General features: G+C 59.7%; 1 pseudogene; it reads left to right on the top strand.

Annotated features, from left to right (window-relative positions):
• The window catches only part of LOC125318702, an 84931-nt pseudogene that overhangs the window by 39397 nt on the left and 26198 nt on the right, over positions 1 to 19336 (top strand).

Raw genomic sequence — 19336 nt, 5'->3', positions numbered from 1 at the left:
ACAAGGAGATTTGGGGCTCCATTCTGGAAGCTGCGAGCTCCAAACACCCCCCAAGAGAAAACGCCTCTCGGGGACCCCCAAGACATTTGGGGCGAGCTCCCCTTCCCCGCTCACCTGCGGGATGCTCCCGGGGCCGCGGCGGACAGAGCGGGCACCGACCCCGCGCTTCCCCTGCTGCTTTTCGTCTTCCTGCTCCTCCTTTTCCTCTCTCCTTCCTCTTCCTCCCGCTCCTCCTCCTTCCTAATCCCGCCTCCTTCTCCTCTTCTCTCCAGGCCCTTCTCCCGCTCCTTCCTCATCCCTCCTCCTCCTCCTCCCACATCCCTTCTCCTGCTTCCCCGGGCCCAGCGCCCACCCTTGGCCCCCCGTTTTCCCAACGCGGTCGCATCCCGCGGGAGGAGCCGGGATGGAGCCGGGACAGGTCGGTCTGGGGCAGGGCTGGGCTGTGGGCCCGGCCTGGGAGCCCCCCACGCGCCCCCTCCCCAAATTCCCCTGGCGGGGGGCGCTGGGGGCGAGGGGGGGGCGCAGGTGGGGTCCGGGTGGGGAGCGCTGGGCACTGCGGGTCTGCCTGGCAACTGGTGAGTCACCAGCGCCGCACGCTCTGATTGGCTGAAGGTTGTCCAGCGCTGTCTCTGATTGGCGCCTTTCTTCGGGGCTCTTTTGAGGGGACTTTTTCTGTGGGATTTGGGGGTCGTTGGGGGCTGTGGGATTTAGGGGCGACCCGGCACGTTTTGCGGTTCGCTGGGTGTTGGCGCTCAGGTGCTTCCCAAGGGCAGGGTGACACGGTGGGGACACAGGGGGGTCCCCATTCCCGAACCATCCCAGGGTCGGTTCTGCCCCCTCCAATCTCGGCTCCCCGTCAGTTTCCCCCAAGTCCCTCCCCAGTGCCCCCCAATAAACGGGACCAGCCCAAACTGGGAAGCTTTATTGGGAACACTGGGAGCAGCCGGGTGGGGGCAGAGTGACAGCGGGGCTGGGGGGGACACACGACCCCCCCAAAATCAGCGCGGGGATGGAGCGGGGGGTCCCGGCCGGGCCCGAGGCCACGGGGAGGGGCTGCGGCCGCCGGCGGCTCAGGAGCTCTGTGGGCAGAGCAAAGGGGGTGACACCGGGCTGGGGGGCCCCGGGGGAGCACAGAGCTCCGGGGGAGGGGGGACACGACCCCCGGGCCCCTCCCATCACCTGCTTGCGCAGGTAGAAGCCGAGCCCCAGCGCCAGGAAGATGAAGCCCAACACGAAGCCCCCGATCCCCCATCAGCATCTTGGGGGGCGGGGGGGCAGCTTTGATGGGGGCGGGGGGAGTGGGGAAGACGAATTCAAAAAACGGCGGCGGCTGCCGGGAAGGAACCAGAATGGACTGGGACAGGCTGGGATGAACTGGGACAGAATGGGACAGCAGGATACACTGGGACCAGGACCGGGACTGGGCAGGACCAGATTTGGAGCACCAGGGATTATACTGAGATATATTGGGACCACACTGAGAGCTACTGGGAACATGCTGAGGCCCAATGGGTGCTGCTGGGTTATACTGGGAGTAATTTGCATCATACTGAGACAGACGGGAATCATTCTGGGAGACTGGAACCACAGCGGTGGTGAAAGGGTTCAATTGGAAAAATGCAGGGGGCAACTGGGATCGTCCTGGGAGTAGCTGGCGCATGCTGGGAGTGACAGGGTCATATTGGAGTGACTGGCATAGTTCTGGGAGTATCTGGGAGTGACTGGGATCATACTGGGACTGACAGGAATCAAACCAGACTCATACTGGGAAGTTACCTGGAATCATACTGGGGGTGACTGGACTCATAGTGGGATCATGCTTAGAGCAACTGGGACCATGATGGGACAAAAGGCATCATAGAGGGACTGACTGGGAGTGGCTGGGTTCATACTGGAAGTGACTGGGGCCCTACCTTACTCTACTGGGAGGGACTGAGAGTGAAAGGAACCATACAGGGCATGACTGGGAACAACTGGAACCATGTTGGGGGCAAGTGGGATCTTATTGGGAATGACTGGGAACATAAAAACTTGAGTGGAATTTTTATCCCGTGGCATTCCCGGGGAGCAGCGGCAGCTCCGCGCCCCCAGCCCGGGGGGTGGGAGCAGGGGAACCGCTGGCAGCACCTTCGGGGCACAGCCGAGGGCTGGGGGGCTCCTCCCCCACTTCATTTTCTCTGCCCCGTTCAAATCATCCCCTCCCATTCAAATCCCCTCCGTTCACATCTTCTCCCCACCATTAAAGTTTCCTTGCCCCAATTCAACTTTTCTCCCCAATTAAGCCCTGAGGCCCCTCCCCGCCCCCGGCTCCTCCCGGCAGGACCCGGCCGGGACCTTCTGGAAACAGCAGCAGGAAGGGTTCAAAAATTCCTCATTACTTCCATCGATTTCCTTGGTTTCCGGGGCATTTTCCTGCGGCTGCTCCGGGCCATGGCTGAGGGGTTCCCTCGGGCTCCAGCCCCTTTCCAGCCCCTTTTTCCAGCTCTTTTCCTCAGCTGACCCAAAGCTGCGGATTTTGGGTGGCAGGAAGAGTCGCTCTGCTCGGGGGTCCCCGCGGTGCCCCAGGGAGGCCCCGAGGCCGAAGCGCGGTTCCCTCGGGCCCCTTGGAGCGTTTGGAATCTCCAACTCTCAGCAATCGCTGTCCCTGGGATTCAATCCCCCCTGCAGGGTTTTCGCCCAGACCGGCTTTCTTTCCAGAGGGTTTTGTGGTTTCGCTTCGAGCCGGGGCCTGAGGGCACCGGAGCGGCCGCGGGTGCCGAGGCAGGAAGGGCTGAGGGACAGCAGCGCCCCACAAACCTCCCGGAGGGGAACAAGGGCTGGAGGGGGCAAAGAGAGAATAAACACGAGATTTTAGAAAAAGAAAAAAACCCAGTAAAATATAGATGATATGTAAAATATAATAAAAAGAACTCTGAAAAAAGAAAGTAACAGCAGAGCTGCTTCTCCTGGGACTTTGGGTTTCTTGTCCAAACTCCGAGCTGGGTGTGAGCCAGAAGCCAGTGGCTGGGAGAGACATTGCTGCTGAAGGGCTTCCTATGGCCAGGACTAAAGTGTCGAGTATCAAGGAAGAGCTTGAGGTTACAGAAGCGCCAGCGCTCCCGTTGGATTCCCTCGTTGGAAGCTGAAAGCGGAGCTCCGTCTGGGACTCTGCTTTGTAAGGATTGAATGTAAAACTCCAGCGCAATCCCCGTTTCCCTCCCTCCTGTGGCCAGCGGCGCACGGAGAAGGGATGGGAGTTTCGGTGAGTTCGTGCTTCCCCCTGAGGGACAGGAATCCTTGCCGTGTCCAGCGGGGGTCCCTCCCCAGCCGTGCGGTCACTCCCCGGCCCGGCCCTGAGGCGCGGGGCAGTCGCGGGGCAGCCGCGCTCCGGCCCCGTCAGCGGCACCGCCGCTTCGTGCCGGGCAGGAGCGGCAGAAGGAGCCGGGCGGCGGCGGGGGCTGAATCCCGGCAGGAGGAGGAGGAAGAGGAAGAAGAGGAAGAAGGGGAAGAAGGGGCCGGGTCGGCCTGCGGTGTCCGATGGCCGGGGAGCAGCGGGGAGGCCTCGGGGAGCGGCGGCGGGCGGGGCTCTGCTGGAGCCGCCCTGAGGGGTTTGTGCCGCCCCGGGTCCCTGAAGGAGCCGCTCCGCGGGACGGGAGAGCTGGGAACGAAAGGAAATACAGAGAAGAGAATAAAATACAATCAAAGAGCCGCAGCGAGAGGCGTCTGCCCCGCCCGCGTCTGAAGGAGCTGCACCGAGGGACGGGCGGAGGGTGAGTAGAATAAAATCCAGAGAATGGAGTAAAATAGAATAAAAAACTGCACCGGGATGTCCGCGGCGCCCGGTGTCACTGAAGAGCCGCACGGCGGGACGGGCGCTGTCGGGTGTGGCCAGAAGGGCAGCGCCGAGGAGGGAGAGAGGTGTGAATAGAAAAACAAAAAAATAGAGAGAATGGAATAAAATGCAATGAAAGAGCCTCACCCGGGAATCTCCGCAGCCCCGCGTCACTGAAGGAGCCGCAGCGAGGGACGGGCGGGGCGCGGCCCGGATCGAGCCCCTCCAGCTGCGCCTCGAGCGGCGACCCCGCGGGACCGCGCCGGGGCCGGGCGGCGGCGGCAGCCGGAGCCGGGAAAGCGGCTTGGAGCGGCGGAGACGAGCGGGGTGTTCCCGAGCAGCTCCGCTCAGCCCTCGGGCACCGGGGGGTTCCGGGGGTTGTTCCCGACCAGCTCCGCTCAGCCCTCGGGCACCGCGCTGGGGTCGCCGCGCACTTTTCACCCCCGGCCGCCCCCACGGGCCGGGCCCCGCGGCTCCCGCTGCCGCCGCCTCGGCCTTATGAACTCCCCTCCCCTCAGACCCTCCCGGGCACCGCCGGGCATTAGCGCAGCTCCCGGGGCCGTGTCCCGGCCACACTTGGGTATTAAATCCGACAGATTTGAGGAGCGGGCACAGCCCTAGAAACCAAGGCTTTGCCCTCGGTAGCTTGAAGCTGCACGAGGGGGATAAAGGATCCCCTGCACTCACTGATGCCCCCAGAAGCAGCTCTGGCACCCTAAGAATGGGGCTGTATTTGGGAGAGGGAGGATGGCTGGGATGGGGTCTGGAAGGAAACAGACACATGCTGGGATGAAGAGGTTTGGATGATCTGGTTCCTGAGGAGGTTTTGGGGCACCCTCCAATCCTGAGGGATGTGTTACTGGGAGGGGGGACACACCTGGCTCTTGCACTTGGAGTGCGGCCCACAGGGAAGGACATGGGGAGCCCGTTTTAGGGTAGATCCTGCTGTTTTCCACCAGTTTTGGGGGGGTTATAATCAGATTTGGGTGATTTCCTGGTCATTTTCAGAGGCGGAGGTGAGGCCTTTTCTGGGAGGATCCTGATGCTTTCCACCAGTTTGGGGGGTTCTAAATGGCTTGTGGTGGAACCACTTTCGTGGGTTCTGACACCGCCCACCCGTGCTCTGCACTGGTCCGGACTGGTGCTCCCAGTGCCGCGTGGGGCAGGGCCACGGGGACCCCTCCACGGCACAGCGCAGCTGCTTTGGGGCTGGTGACACTTGCCTGGCACTGGCCATGGGGCGTGTGCTGGCAGCTGGGCCGTACTGGTGGTACTGGTGGTGCTGGGAGCTCCCGTGTCTGGGGGCAGTGGGACTCAGGTGAATGTGGGCATCTCAAGGGTGTGGTGGGGATGACGGGAAAATATTGAGAGAGGTGGGAAAAAGGGAGGAAGAGAGCAGAAAATGGGAGCTGGAATGCCCAGACCAGGAGTCCAGCCCAGGGGTCTCTGGCCTGACTGCCCCCAGCAAGTGGCTCCCACAACCCCTCACCCTGTCCCCAAAATCCCTTGGCATCCCACACCCATCTCTGTATTCCCCCTCCAAAATCTCCAGACTCCTGCGGTGAGAACAAAGGGGTCCAAGTCCCCATCCAGTGTGACCACAAGCACCAAACTTTTTTCTCCACACAACAATCTTCCCTCTTTTCCCCTTCCTAGCTTCCCATACAGCAGCTGGGAGCAGCCAAGAGCCGAGCGCTGCCCCAGCCCGACCGGCCCCAGCTCCATCCCTGCTCCTCCCATGGGATGCGATGGGTTTGGGGGGAGGGGGCCAAGGGTGGGCACTGGGCCTGGGGGGAGGACAAGCGGGGGATGGGATGAAGGAGGAGGAGGAGAAGGGATGGAAGGAGGAGAAGGAGGAAGTGCAGGAGGAGTGGGAGGAAGAGGAGGGGTAGAGGAGGAGCGGGAGCAGGAACAGGAGGAGAGGAAGAGGAGGCAGCACGTGCGTCCAGCGCTCCCCGTATCTGCAGCCCCCCGCCCCGGGAGCATCGCCCCCCCGCATTCTGCAGGGGACCGGGGAGGGGAAGCTCACCCCAAATACCTTGTGTGGACCCTGGGAGGGTTTATTGGGCGGTTTCCGCTGACAGCTCACGGCAGAGCCCCGGCTGTGGGTGGGGGGATGTGGGGTCTCCCCCCATGTGTGGGTTGGTCTCCCTGGGTCAGGCTCTGGTACCACATGGCAATCGCCCGGTGCCGGTGCAGTGTGAGCGGGACGCCAGTTTCAGGGACACCGGTTTCAGGGACTGCCTGGGAGATCCAGGTTTGGGGGAAGCCCGAGAGCCACGGAGTGGGAAGAGCGGAGAGGGGCGATCCCGGAGCTGGGGGACCCCTGGCAGCCTGAAGGGAGGGGGAAGATGGAGAGCAGGGGAACCAGGGACCCCTTGGACACCGAAGTGGGGAGCCTGGAAAGGGGGGACCCCTGGGATTCCCCGGACCCCTGATAGCCCAGAGAAGGTGGGAATCCCGGATATGGGGGAACCTCAAAATACACAGGACCCCCAGAAACCCAGAGAGAGGGAACTCCTGAGAGGTTATTTTTGCTGAATCTTGGAGTTTTCTGTTTGAATTTGGATCTCTTGGGCTGAATCTTGATATTTTCTAAATTTTTGGGGTGGGGGCGGGAATCCTGTTGTTTCTGAGCTTTAGTGGTCTAAATGTTGGTGGTTTGGTTTTTTGAAGGGCAGAATTTTCCTATTGTGGAGGAGTTTTTCCTGTATATCAAGATTTTGGGAGTTTTGGGGCTGTGTCTCTGTGTTTAGGGCTTTTGTGGTTGGATCTTAATATTTTGAAGGGGTTTATGAACACAAATGCCTGGTGACTTCTAGAGATGGACTTGGGCTGGAGGAACCCCCAACCTAACACACTCACCCCTTGTTTTTGCCCTGAAAACAGGATTTGTCATTCCAAAGCTATGGCCAGAAGGAGAAGGAGGCTGTGAGGAAGAGGAAGATGCCCCGGGAGCCCCAGGCAGGTGAGGAGGAAGTCACTGCCCCTTTCCCTTCTCTCCTGCTCCATCTCCCAGCCCAGCATCACCCCCGGCTGCAGGACAACCCCGCTGCCGACGCCGTCCTGCCGGGGATGGACTGGGGGGATCTCCTTCCCCTTCCCTGTGGCACGGAGGCAAATCCCATCCTCTCCTTCTCCACTCTCCTTCCTCTCCTCGTTCTGTCCTTATTCCTTCCACTTTCCTTCCTCCTCTCCTTCTTCCCTGGTTTCTTCTTCTTGTTCCTTCCTCTCCTTCTACCTTTTCCTTTTCCCTTCTCCCTGTCCCTTCCTCTCCTTCTCCTTCCTGCCCCAGGCACTGAGCTGCAGATGGAGACCAGGGGGAACAAATCCCTGTGGCAGAACCGCGTGGAAGAGGCCGCTTTCAGCAGCTCCTCGGTGCAGGAATCCAGCGGGGAGGAAAAACTGAAGAGATCCACGAGGAGTGGCTGCAAACCCAGCCCAGGGAGCTGCGAGGAGGAAAGACCCCCCGTGAGACAGAAAGGCAGCCGGAGATCCCGCCACAGCTCAGAGCTGATGGAGAAGCCTCAGGGTAGAGAGAAGCCCCACAAGGGCTTGGAATGTGGAAGAGATTTGGAAATCCACGGGGATGCAGAGATACCCCGCAGCCCCTGGAGGAGCCCCCACCGGAGCAGGGGATGCCTGAGGAGAGGCTGTGACCCCGTGCGAGACCCGTGGACAGAGGGGCCCTGCCGGAGCAGCCTGTCCTTGCAGGACTGACCCCGGGGCAGAGTGACCCCCGGGGCTGCAGCAGTGTGAGGGGACTGCTGCCCGTGGGACGGACTCAGGCTGGAGAAGTTCCTGGAGAACTGTCTGGTGGGAGGGAGCCCGGAGTGCAGCAGGGGAACGACTCCTGTCCCTGAGCAGCGGGAGAAGGCACCGGGGATGAACTGAGCATGGCCCCAATTCCCTGTGTCCTGCACTGCCAGGCTGGGAGGTGGAGATGGAAGGAGGGAGGGGTGGGAGGAAGAAGTTAGGAAGGGTCTTCTTTTACTTCGCATTACCCTGCTCTGAGTTTTTGGATTTTTCTGCCACAAATCTCTCCCCTCGTGCACTCAGCCAAAGGGGTTTGGGGCGGTTTTCCCTTTCTCGGGGAAATCAAAGCCATGCACTGATGCTCCGAATTAGGGGCGGCAGTAGCGAGGCTGCAGGGCTTCCCAAGGAGCCGGAGGCACCCGACACGCAGGGCTGGGCAGGTCGGGCCGGGAGCAGCGGAGAGCTTTGTTTCTCTTCTCAGCTGAATGGCGGCTCGGGCCGGGCCCGTTCCAGGGCTGCTCCTCAGCTGCGGCTTTCCCCTCACGCAGCCCGGGGGGCGCTGGGAGCGCGGGGCGGGGCTGGGCCGTGTGCAGAGCCCGCCCCTCGCTCCGATTGGGCGGTGCTGCCGTCAGTCGTGGTTCTGGCGCGCTGATTGGTCGGAGCGGGGAGCAGCCCGGGCCCGGAGCCGCCGGCAGGGCGGCCGTGGCGCAGCAGAGGCGCCATTGGCGGAGCGTCTGTGCGGGCCCGGGAGCGGCGGCGGCGGCCGGAGCCCGGTGAGGCGGCGGCGGAGCTCGGAGGCGGCCCCAGCGCAGGTGGGAGCCGCGCTCGGTTCTGGCGGGGCTCGGGGCTGGCTGCGGGCGGAGGGGGCGGCAGGGGGCTGTGGCGGGTTCGTTGTGCCGTGTGGGCGCCGTGTTCGCCCTGGCGTGAGGGCGCTGCGGGAGCGGCTGCCCGCGGTCTCCTTCCCGCTGCTGCCTCGGCAGGAGCCGGTGCCGGAGCAGCGCTGGCTCGTCCCGGCTGCTGTGGGTAGGACAGAGGTGGCTGCCCCGTGGCCGGCAGTGTGCGGGAAAGTTCCCGTGGCCAGAGGTTTGTGTCCCCAGAGGAGCCGGAGGAGTCGTGTAAAAGTAACTTTATTCCCGGACAAAGGGAGAGGCCACGGGGCATTTCCCGTGGGGTCTGTCCAAGTGTTGGAGGACGCAGCCTCCTTTTTATGCCGATTTGCCCGGCCGCATCTCCGTGTCCCTTTCCGCAGTGGCTGAGGTCCTTGGAAGGTACAGACTTCCCGATCCGCCTGCTGCATGTGCCCCTTAATGTGCACCCCCACTTTGTATAACATCTGATATTCATGGCTCTGTGAAGTTTTATTTCCTTTGTTCTCTGTTTCACCACTTTTTCTTGGCCATCTCTTTGCCAAGAGCACTTTGAGTCATTTAATTTTCCACAACCTGCTGGTCCTTCTGCTGGAAGAGAATCTGATGCCATCCCAGGGTGAAATGTGGCGCTGCTCATGGGAGTGGATTGGTGGGTGAGAAGGTCAGGAGCTGGAGCTGTGTGCTTGGTTATGATTTGGAGGACAGCTTGTAATCTAACGATGCATTGAAATGATCAGTGGGTTCTCTGGCACCTGGTATGAATTTGTTTGGGTTCCCAGGGGCTGCTCCATGGTGTTGTAGGATTTGTTCTGGTGGCCGTTCATCTTTTCCCCATTTTTGGGCGTTCTCTCCAGCCAGGGATGCATCAATTGACTGCTTTTCTGTGATTAAATCATCACATCCTTGGATTCCCAAGTGATTTCGCTGACCTTGTGTCAGCAAAAGCAGCCCAGTGGTCAAACCCACCCTGTATAACACAGAGAGTGCCAGCAGATGTTGGAGTGGGGAGAGGGATGATTCCCCCCCGCTTTTGTGAGTGAAGTTCTCCCAACATTCTCCGTTTGCTGTTTTCCTTTTCAGCTTCAGGGATTTCTGTTGCAGAGTCAGAGATGCTCAGTGTGGGCTCTGCCTTTAGCGATGCAAATTCCGTCAGTGCAGGGAGGCAGAGCTTGGGGTGAGGGGCAGAGGGAATCAGCCCAGTTCCTGTGGCAGGCAAGGAGAGCCTGGGACATTGTGCACACTTCCCGCAGCAGAGTTAATTTGCATTTCTAAAGCTCCTCTGCTGGCTGCCTGGAAGGAAGCTTCTCCTCCAGGGCAGCCATCAAATTATTCACAAGTGCCCCCCGCAAAAGCGGCTTTTTTCCCCCCCTTTTTTTAAAAAATATTTTTTTAACTGTTTATGAGTTAAAGGGTCAGTTTTAAAGCTCTTCCAGTTTTGCAAAATGCAACCTACAGGTGAACATTAAAAAACCCATTCCGAAATTCTGCCATCACTAACAGCCACACACACACGTATACAAATAAGCCCCAAAGCAATAAAGATTTTTGGTTCTTCTCCTTGGACTAAAAATTGACTCTCACACGTTTGGCCCAAACCCAGCTGACAATATCAAAGTAGTATTATTAAGAAAAAACATTCTAATGGTGCAATCATGTCACTGAAACTGTGGGAAGAACAAAAACTCTACAACAACCTTTTTAGTATTAGAGGATCAAGGCATTACTTTATTCTGGCCAGGATGTGCAACAGAAATCATTTCATGGACACGTAACCCGGGTGTGCAGAGAAAATCATTCCATGGCACACGAGTTTTACTCGATTTTTCCTCAACTTTATACAGTCTAAACCCATAGAAATCCGTCGGTTTAATGTTCATTGGTTCCAAGTTGGGTAGTTCTTAGTATTTGGTTTCCTATTGGCCCCGGATTGCTTGGCCTCTGATGTTAATTAGGTGCACACTCCTTGATTTCCTTCTCAGCCTTTTCCAGAGCAGGGGTCTCCAGCTGTGCCGGGGGCAGTGTCTGGGGTAGCTGTTCCTTGGTGTTTGCTGATGGGCGTTGATGTTTTGTTGATGGGCGTTATCTTTTGGGTATCTTTTGGGCTATTCCCAGTCTGTTGAGATGTTAAGCTCATCTCTGTTGAGTGGTGTAACATCCCTTAACAAACACTTTCAAATTCCTTTCGCCAAGGCAGAGGCAAAGCAAGCCTGAGTAGCGAAATAAAATTTTAAACCAATTCTGAACTTGGTATATTTTCCATCAATCGAATCCCGCCCAGCCCAGAGTGTGAGTGTAACTGAGAGCCAGAGTGGAATTCTCCCGCTGTCTCGCGCAGCAGCTGTGGCGAGTGCAGGCACAGAAAGCTCTGAAGGTCGCCCGGTGCCAGCGAGGATTGGCCCCCAGTGCCTGGAGATGCCAGAGGAGGTGCCCAGCCAGACTATTCCAGCAGAGGATCCGTGGGCAGCCCCCGGGGCTTCCCCCGCTGTGGAGCCCTGGCTGCTGCTGCGGCCCCTTCTGTGCAGGGTCAGTGGCGGCCTCGCATGGTCCTCCTGCAGCCGGGGAGTGCAAATCCGCGGGGCTTCAGAGAGCTTGAGGCGAGGGTGAGGGGTCCCCCCGTGTTCAGATGTGCTGGCGGCTGTTTCTGTGCTCGGGGACACTTGGAATGGGCCACGCCCTTGGCCACCAGTGGTGCTTCTTTGCGCTCCTCAGGCAGGACCCGATGTCCTGGTTGGATGTTGTGGGCAGCAAAGTGCCAAGGCAGGGTCTGTGCCAGCCGAGCTTCCTGTGGAAGAGATTTCACACGAGACAGGATTGCGGCCACAGACTGCTTGAAACACACATCCCTGATCTCCACCCCCCACTAGGTCGGGAACTCCCAGTTTGAGGAATTGAAAACCTCAATTCCAGGGGAGGTAATTGAGTATCTGCCCTGGGTCTGGCTCTTCTTCTTGCCAAAGCCAATGGCAGCAGCCGTAGCCGTGGCATCTTGGTTTCTCTCAGCAGCTTCAGAAGGTGTTTCTTTAATTCCCCATTCATTCTTTCTACCCGACCCGAACTCTGGGGGTGCCAGGGCATTTGGAGGTGCCACTGTGTTCCTAAAGCAGCCAGAATGGCCTGAAGGATCTTTCCTGTAAAATGAGTTCCCCTGTCTGTGTCTGTTGCTTCCACAATCCATATCTTGGAATTGTTTGTTCCAAACATGCCTTAAGAACTGATGCAGGGATTGCTGAAGCATTTGGAAATGCTTCTGCCCCACTGTGAGCTGCCATGCTGTTAGCAGAAGATATTGAAGCCTTCCTGCTCAGGGCATTTCAGTGCCAGGCTCTTCCAAGCACCCCCAGCTTGGCCCTTTGAGCTGAGCATGCGGGCGCGGAGCTGCGCTTTGTCTCATTCCCTTTCCTTCAGAGCAGCGTGTCTTGTCACTCTTTTCCCTTCTGCTGCCCTTGCAGAGCCATCCCTAAACACCTTTTCTCCCTCAGGCCAGGGAATGTCTGGTAAATCTCTGCTAGCCCGGGTCTGGAGCTCTGTCACTTGGCTGCAGCCATGGGTTTCTTGCCAGCCCCGTGTCCAGGGCCGTTCAAACAGGAGGCTGGGTTCAACCCTTGCCCTGTGCTCAACTCTGAATCCTCCTGTTCCATCCAACAAGTTTCATTCTGTAAGAACCGAGCGCTGCTCATCCATTTAGAGGCTCCTTTGGTTAACAAAGCTTTACCTTGATGCCAGGCTTGAACAATCAGAGATTGTGCTGCTGTCAGTTTTCAGGCCTCAGTTCCCATTAACGCCGGGGCTGCACAATTCTGCAGACAATGAGGCCACTCTCTGGCCACTGGGTTAAACATTTGAGCCCAGGAATTCCTTTGGCATGGCCCTGATGAACATCCCCATGCAATTCAAAATGTTTTTCCCTGTCTGGGAGGGCCAGGGCAGGAGGCTCAGTTAATCTGCTTTTGAAGCCTTGAAACTTGTGCTTTCCTTCTGGTGTCCATGATGGGGTTTCTTGGCTGGCAGGAGAGGAGTGTTGTAGGGAGAGATGCCTGGCTCCAGAAGCGCTGCCTTTAGCAGGGCCTCAGTAAGAGGCTGTAACCCCTTCCTTGCCTCCCTTGGAACAGGGTATTGCTTTTAGACACCACTTGTCCTGGATGCTTCAAAGGAATTTGGAGAGGCTCCATATCTAATTTTGCCTATTTCCCTAGGGCTGCCCACACTTCTGGGTTCCCTTCAGCAGAGGCCTTGGCAGACATTTGACACCAAGGTACAGCAGCATTAGCCTCTGTATCTCCTTTGACAATACGAATTTGCATTCCCACTTCAGCCCCCAAATCCCTTCCCAGTAAATTACAATCACAAATAGGAACAAACAGAAATTGATGGGTTTCAAACCCATCTCCCACATCTACTAGTAGTGGTTGAATAAAACACCCCTGCTCCTCTTTCCCACTTATTGCCTGAATAATCAAGGATCTTCTTGACAATTTCCCCCCTTAGGTCTCAGATTCGGAGTGGATCGAGAGGCCCCTGTGTCCATCAGGAGCGGCCTCGTCTCGATCCAGAGGCGCCCTGAATGTTCTCAAGGGCTCTGGTGTGGTGGGTCCCTGGTGTGCTGGGAGCTCTGAGAGCCCTGACAATCCATGTCCATCAGGGGTGGACTTGCTGGTGCTGAGGGTGCTGCTGTCTGTGCTTGCAGTGTCCTTGTGGCCTGCAGCTGGAGCCCTGATTCCTTGGCAGGGGCTGTTTGGGTGGGCTCTGCCGTGCCGAGGAGGGCAATGCCTGTGCCAGGTGCTTGTGGCCGCCGCCGTCCCCTGGGTGCTGGGGCCCCCTTGGGCCCTGCGGTTCATCCCTGGGGGGCTGTAGAAACTCTGCCATGGCCTTTGCCTTCACCTTGGCCTTTTGCTCATCCCTTCTTGCATTCCCCTGCTGAGCCTTTCTGGCCAAGTGCTGCAGGGGCTTCTTGTGCCTCTCCTGCAGCCCCCTCAGTGCCTGTGGGTGCTCATCCTCTGACAGCTGCTGAGCTTTCTGCACAATCATTCGTTTCTCCAGTGACCCAAACAAGATCGATGAAAGAAAATCCTGATCCTTCCACATCCCGCAGCCTCCTGGGGGCCGGGGGCCAGTGCCGGCCCTGCCCGGGGGGTGTTGGGGTCAGGCAGTGCCCGGCGCTGAGCCCCGGCTGCCCCACAGCCCCGGCCCGGCCCCGCAGCTCCCCACAGGCCCCCAGCCCGTGCTGCCCTGTCCTGCTGCTCCCCACCACAGAGAAACCCCCTGAAATCCTGACCTCCTTGTTTTCCTGTCCTGGAAAGCAGGGATACAAAGGAGGTGGAGCTGGCCCTGAGGATAAGAGGGTTTTGGCCCCTTTTGAGGATAAGATTGTGGAAGGTGCTGGGAAACATAGCAATTCTCACTATTTTTCTCTTCCTCCTCTTTTCCATCTTCCTTTTCCTTTCTTACCACATAGATTCCTCCTGCTGCTGTTTGCCTTAACCATATTCCTGCACACTCCCTTCAACCAATCCTTTCCCAGCACACCAACACCATCCGTCCCCTGTTGCTGAGACCCCTTCTCGACTTCCCTTTTTACCCCTGCTGGGTGTCCATGTCCTTAATTAGCTCTGGGAGAATGTGCAAACTGCCTCAACCTTGTCCCCTTTTGTATAGGACACGATGTCCATGGTTGTGTTGAGGCTTTGTTGTTGTTCTGGAAGTTGAGGAATTGAGCAGGAGCTTGGCTGAGCAGCAGTGTGTGTCAATCAGTGCCATTTTGTGGAGCTGATGGTTTGTGGTGTCACTTGCTGGTGTCCAAGTCGGTGTGGCTGTGTCCGAGCAGATTGAGAGCATGTGTTTGTAGGGAGGCGTTGCTGTTGTTCCTTGGCTGGGGGTGCCCGGTTTTCGGGCCATCCCCCCTGGAGCAGGGTGTCCCCCCTTGGTGCAGGCGCGGCCCTCAGGCAGCGCTCAGCCAATCAGAAGGCGCGGCGCTGGTGAGTCAGCAGTTGCCAGGCAGAGCCGCAGCGCCCGGCGCTCCCCAGCTGGAGCCCCCGTGTGGCCCGGCCTTGGCGCCCCCCGCGAGGGGAATTTGGGGAGGTGGGAGGGGGGGAGCGCCAAGGCCGGGCCGGCCCGTGCTGTGCTGGCAGAAGTGGCTGCGGCGGGGGCCGAGTGCGGGCAGGAGCGGCCGAGAGCCCAGCGCTGCCGCAGCCCGAGCTGCCGCAGCTGCATCCCTGCTGGTGCTGTGGGATGCGAGAGCTCTGGGGGGCAGAGCGAGCCAGGGGTGGGTGCTGGGCCTGGGGGGAGGAGGAGAAAGGCTGGAGGAGCAAGGCTGGAGAGCAGAATGGTGAAAGGATGGACGTGGGAGCAGCAGGTGGGATTCTGCAGGAGAAGGAGTAGTGTGAGGAAGAGGATTGTGAGGAAGAGTAGGGACACAGGAGGAGGAGGAGGAGGAGCAGGAAGAGGAGGCACCGCAAGGTTCCAGCACTCGCTGTATCTGCAGCCTCCCAGCCCCAGGAGCGTTGCCCCCCTCATCCAGCCGGTGATCAGGGAGGGGGATCCACGATTTTCCTGGGAGTGAATCTTGGTGTTTCTGAGGTTTCTTGGTCTCCATGTTGGTGCTTTGGTTTTTTTGTAGGAGCTGAATGTTTATATTTTGGAGGGGGGTTTTGTCTGAATCTTGATGTTTGGGGAGTTTTGTGTCTGTGTCTTGGTATTTGTGTGACTTTTGTGCTCAATCTTGGTGTTTTGGAGGTTTTTACGGACACAAGATGCCCCGTGATGGACTTGGGGAGGAGGAACCCCCAGCCCAAGGCGCTCACCTCTTGTTTCTCCCCCCAAACCAGGATTTGTCATTCCCAAGGCGTGGCCGGATGGAGGAGGAGGAAAAGCCCCGGAGATGCCGCACGAGGAGGGGGTGCAAACGCAGCCCAGAGAGATCCAAGGAGGAAAGAGCCCCCCTGTGCCGGGAAGGCGGCCGGAGATCCAGGGGGAGCTCGGAGCTGGGGGAGAAGCCTCAGGGTGGGGAGAAGCCTCACAAGTGCTTGGAATGTGGGAAGGGCTTCAGCCGGAGCTCCAGCCTGAGGGAACACCAGAGGATCCACACTGGGGAGAGGCCCTATGAGTGCAGGGAGTGTGGGAAGAGCTTCACCAACAGCTCTGGTCTGATCCAGCACCAGGTGGTCCACACTGGGGAAAGGCCCTATGAGTGTGGGGATTGTTGGAAGAGCTTTGGACAGAGCTCCACCCTGAGGGCACACCAGCGCACCCACACTGGGGAGAGGCCCTATGAGTGTTCTGAGTGTGGGAAGAGGTTTCAGAGGAGCTCCCACCTCCTCGTACATGAGCGCATTCACACGGATGAGAGGCCCTTCCGCTGCCCCGACTGCAGGAAGGGTTTCAAACACAACTCCACCCTCATCACCCACCGGCGCATCCACACCGGGGAGAGGCCCTACGAGTGTCCCGAGTGTGGGAAGAGCTTCTCCAGGAGCTTTACCTTGACCAAACACCAACGGAGGCACCGCTAAGGGAAGCCCTGTGAGTGCCCCGAGTGCGGGAAGAGCTTCGTGCACTGCTCCAGCTCCATCCCCCGTGGGAGGATCGGCGTTGGATGATCCCCAGTGACCCCCGTTGGGCAGAGCCCTGGTGACCCCCGTTCCGGGTGATCCGCGCTGGGTGGGGGGAAGGTGTTGGAGAGATTTCTTTGCCTTCTCCTTGTGCTGCTGGGATTTGGTTGGGAATAAATTCCCTCCCTGTGCCCAGGCTGGCTCTGTTGTGCCCGTGCCGGTGCTCGGGGCGGGATCTCTCCCGGTTCTTCTCTCAGCTCCTGGGCCTTTCCTTGTATTTCCTGTCCCTGTGCAGTAGCAGAGGGCAGGGACAGAGCGGTTTTGGTGTCTCCCGGCATCCAGGCAGGGCCAGCCCAGCCCCGGGGGTTGTGAGGGGCTTGTGGTGGTCCCCCGTTTGCGGGACATCCCTGCTGGAGGAGGGTGTCCCCCCTTGCTGCAGCCCCAGCCCTCAGGCAGCGCTCAGCCAAGCAGAGAACACCCTCAGCTGGGGCCTCGTTTTTGGGCACACCTGAGCCCCTGGACATCTCCATCCCCATTTTGGGGTGCAGCTGAGCTCCTGGATACCTGGGTCCCCAGTTTTGGGACTCTATTGGGCTTGCACAGCCTGGTTTTGGTAGCGGGGTTGGTTCAGAGGTGGCTTCTGAGAGAAGGATCTGGAAGCTTCCTGTCTGGCAGAGCTAATCCCTGGCGGCTCCAAAGATGGAGGTGCCGGATGCAGAGATGCCCCCACAGCCCCTGGGAAGGAGGGAGGGGTGGGGGGAGGGTGTTTTTAAGGGTCTTCTTTTCCTTCTCATTCTCTTGCTCTTATTTTTTCGGTGTCATCAATTTAATTAATATCTCTAATTAGAGCCTGATGTGCCCGTGCTGGTGTTTGCTGAGGGATCTCTCCCGGTCCTTATCCCCACCCGGGAAGCCTCGGTTCCATTTTCTCTCCCCTGTGCGGCTGCGGGGGGCAGGGACAGAGTGGCTTTGGTGGGTGCCTGGCACCGGGCCAGCGTCACCCCAGGCCATGGGCACCCCTGAGATCCCGCGTCCCTGGGGACACATTTCTGGGCACAGCTGAGCTCCCACCTGCCCAGCACCTCGAGGTTCCCCCTCCAAAAATCCCCACTGCCGGGCCCTCAGCCAATCAAAATCATGGCCAGCGCTGGCCATGGGGCGAGTGGTGGCAGCTGGGGCCGTACTGGTGGCACTGGTGGTGCTGGGAGCCCCCCCGGCTGCGGGCACGAAGCTCTCAGGTGAGCGGGGGGGGCGTGACATGATGGGAAAGGGGGGGAGAAGGGGAAGAAGGGGTGATGGGACCCCTAAAATGAGTGAGAGCTGGAGGGGACCCTCAGAGGAAGAGCAGGAGGGGGCTGAAGAGTGGGGGAGAAACGGCTGGGAGGGGGTGGGAAAGTGGGGAAAAGTGGAGGATGGGACCCTAAAAGTGAGCGGGAGTGGGCTGGGGATTGGGGGATTGTGGGGAAAAGGGTGGAAAGGGTGAAAAGGGGGCAATGGGACTCCAAAACTCCTCTGGGGAGCGGCTGGAAATGGCGGGGGAGGGGATGTGAAATAGGGAGAAAGGTGGAAAAGAGGAAGTGGGAGCACGGGCAGGAGGGTCCCATGGCGGCCGTGGGGCACAGGGGGTGCGGAGCGGGGATCCGGGGTGGCTCCCGGAGCTCTGGGCGTGCTGGGGGCTGCAGGGGGGCACCCCCTGAGCTGTGTCCCGCACACACAGGGGTGTTCCAGGGGATGATGAAGTCCGAGTGTCACTTCATGAAGGGCAGCGAGCGGGTGAGGTTGGTGCAGAGGAGCATCTGACACCGGGAGCAGCAACTGCACTCGCCAGCGATGTGGGGCTGTTGGTGGGGGACACCCCGTGTGGGGAGAAACAGGCGCAGTGCTGGAACAGCCATGCAGCAAGAGTGGGGTACAAAGGGGCTCTGGCGGACAGGCTCTGCCGGCACAACCGCGAGATCGTTGCCCCGTTGCTGGCGGAGCGCAGAGGTGCAGAACGTCGGGCAGAGCGAGTCCCCTCGGGCCCTGCCCTGGGGATGAGCCTGGAGCCCCTCAGCCCCCCTGGAGCCCATCCCCGGGGCCTCTTGTCCTTCCAGGTTCCCCTGAGCTCTCCCAGTCTCTCCCAGTCTCTCCCAGTCCGTCCCAGTGTCTCCCAGTGCCCCCGCGCGTGTCCATCGCAGCCCTGCGTGGCGCTGACGCCCCTCAGCCAATCAGAGCGCGTCTCTCTGATGACTCATCAGTTGCCAGGCAGACCCGCAACGCCGACTGCCCCGTGCTGGACTCGGCCTCCCAGTGCCGCGCGCTCCGTTCCCAGTCGCTCCCAGTGCCCTCCCAGTGCCTCCCCAGTGCCCTCAATCCACTCTCCTCTCACGAGGGCAGCTCACTTCTCTCAGAACACCCCAACCCAAAGCTGTCTATGCTTCTAGGCCGATCTCTTGTCCTGTTTCTCGGTGTTGGGCATTCCGTCAAGAGCCATCCTTCTTTTTAGCCTTGGCAAAGCTGCTGGGAGAGGCTTTGGGGGATCCTCGGAAGGCAGGGAGCAACTGGGATGGGGCTTGTGGAGTCCTGGAGGAGATGAGAGTGGGTTTGGCATGTGCTGGAAAGTTTAACGGCGTTCTGGACAGATCTGGGAGGAAAAAAAGAGGGGTTTGGGGCGTCCTGATGACTCTCTAGGGGGTTTTATTAGGAGGTCCTGACCTCTGCAGAACCCCCAGAGATGCCAGCGGACACTGCCCGCAGCAAGATTCTGACGGGGATCGGGGACTTCGTGTTGGGCTTCATCTTCCTGGCGCTGGGGCTCGGCTTTCACTTGCTCGAGGAGGTGACGGGGGGTCCCGGGGATCGCATCCCCCCTCCCCCAGAGCGTGTGTGCCCCCCCGGGCCCCCAGCCCGGTGTCACCCCCTTTGCTCTGCCCACAGAGCTCCTGAGCCGCCGGCGGCCGCAGCCCCTCCCCGTGGCCTCAGGCCCGGCCGGGACCCCCCGCTCCGTCCCCGCGCTGATTTTGCGGGGGTCGTGTGTCCCCCCCAGCCCCGCTGTCACTCTGCCCCTGCCCAGCTGCTCCTAGTGTTCCCAGTAAAGCTTCCCAGTTCACCCCAGTGCCGTTTATTGGAGGACACTGGGGAGGGACTCTGGGGAACCCCGCGAGGGAGCTGAGATTGGGGGGCAAAACTGGCCCTGGGATGGATCAGGAATGGGGACCCCCGTGTGTCCCCCCCGTGTCACTCCGCTCTGGGTGCTGGGAGCCCCCGGCTGCGGGTGAGGAGCTCTCGGGTGAGTGGGGAGGGGCGCGGGGACGAAGGGAAAGGTGTCTGAGAGGGGGATAAGGGCCGGGGTGACAGCGGGAAAGGATTTCTCATGG

This window comes from Corvus hawaiiensis, chromosome 31, assembly GCF_020740725.1.
Source record: "Corvus hawaiiensis isolate bCorHaw1 chromosome 31, bCorHaw1.pri.cur, whole genome shotgun sequence".
In the NCBI taxonomy this organism is placed as follows: domain Eukaryota; kingdom Metazoa; phylum Chordata; class Aves; order Passeriformes; family Corvidae; genus Corvus; species Corvus hawaiiensis.
Note: the sequence above shows the minus strand (reverse complement) of the source record. Positions and strands in the feature narration are given on the sequence as shown.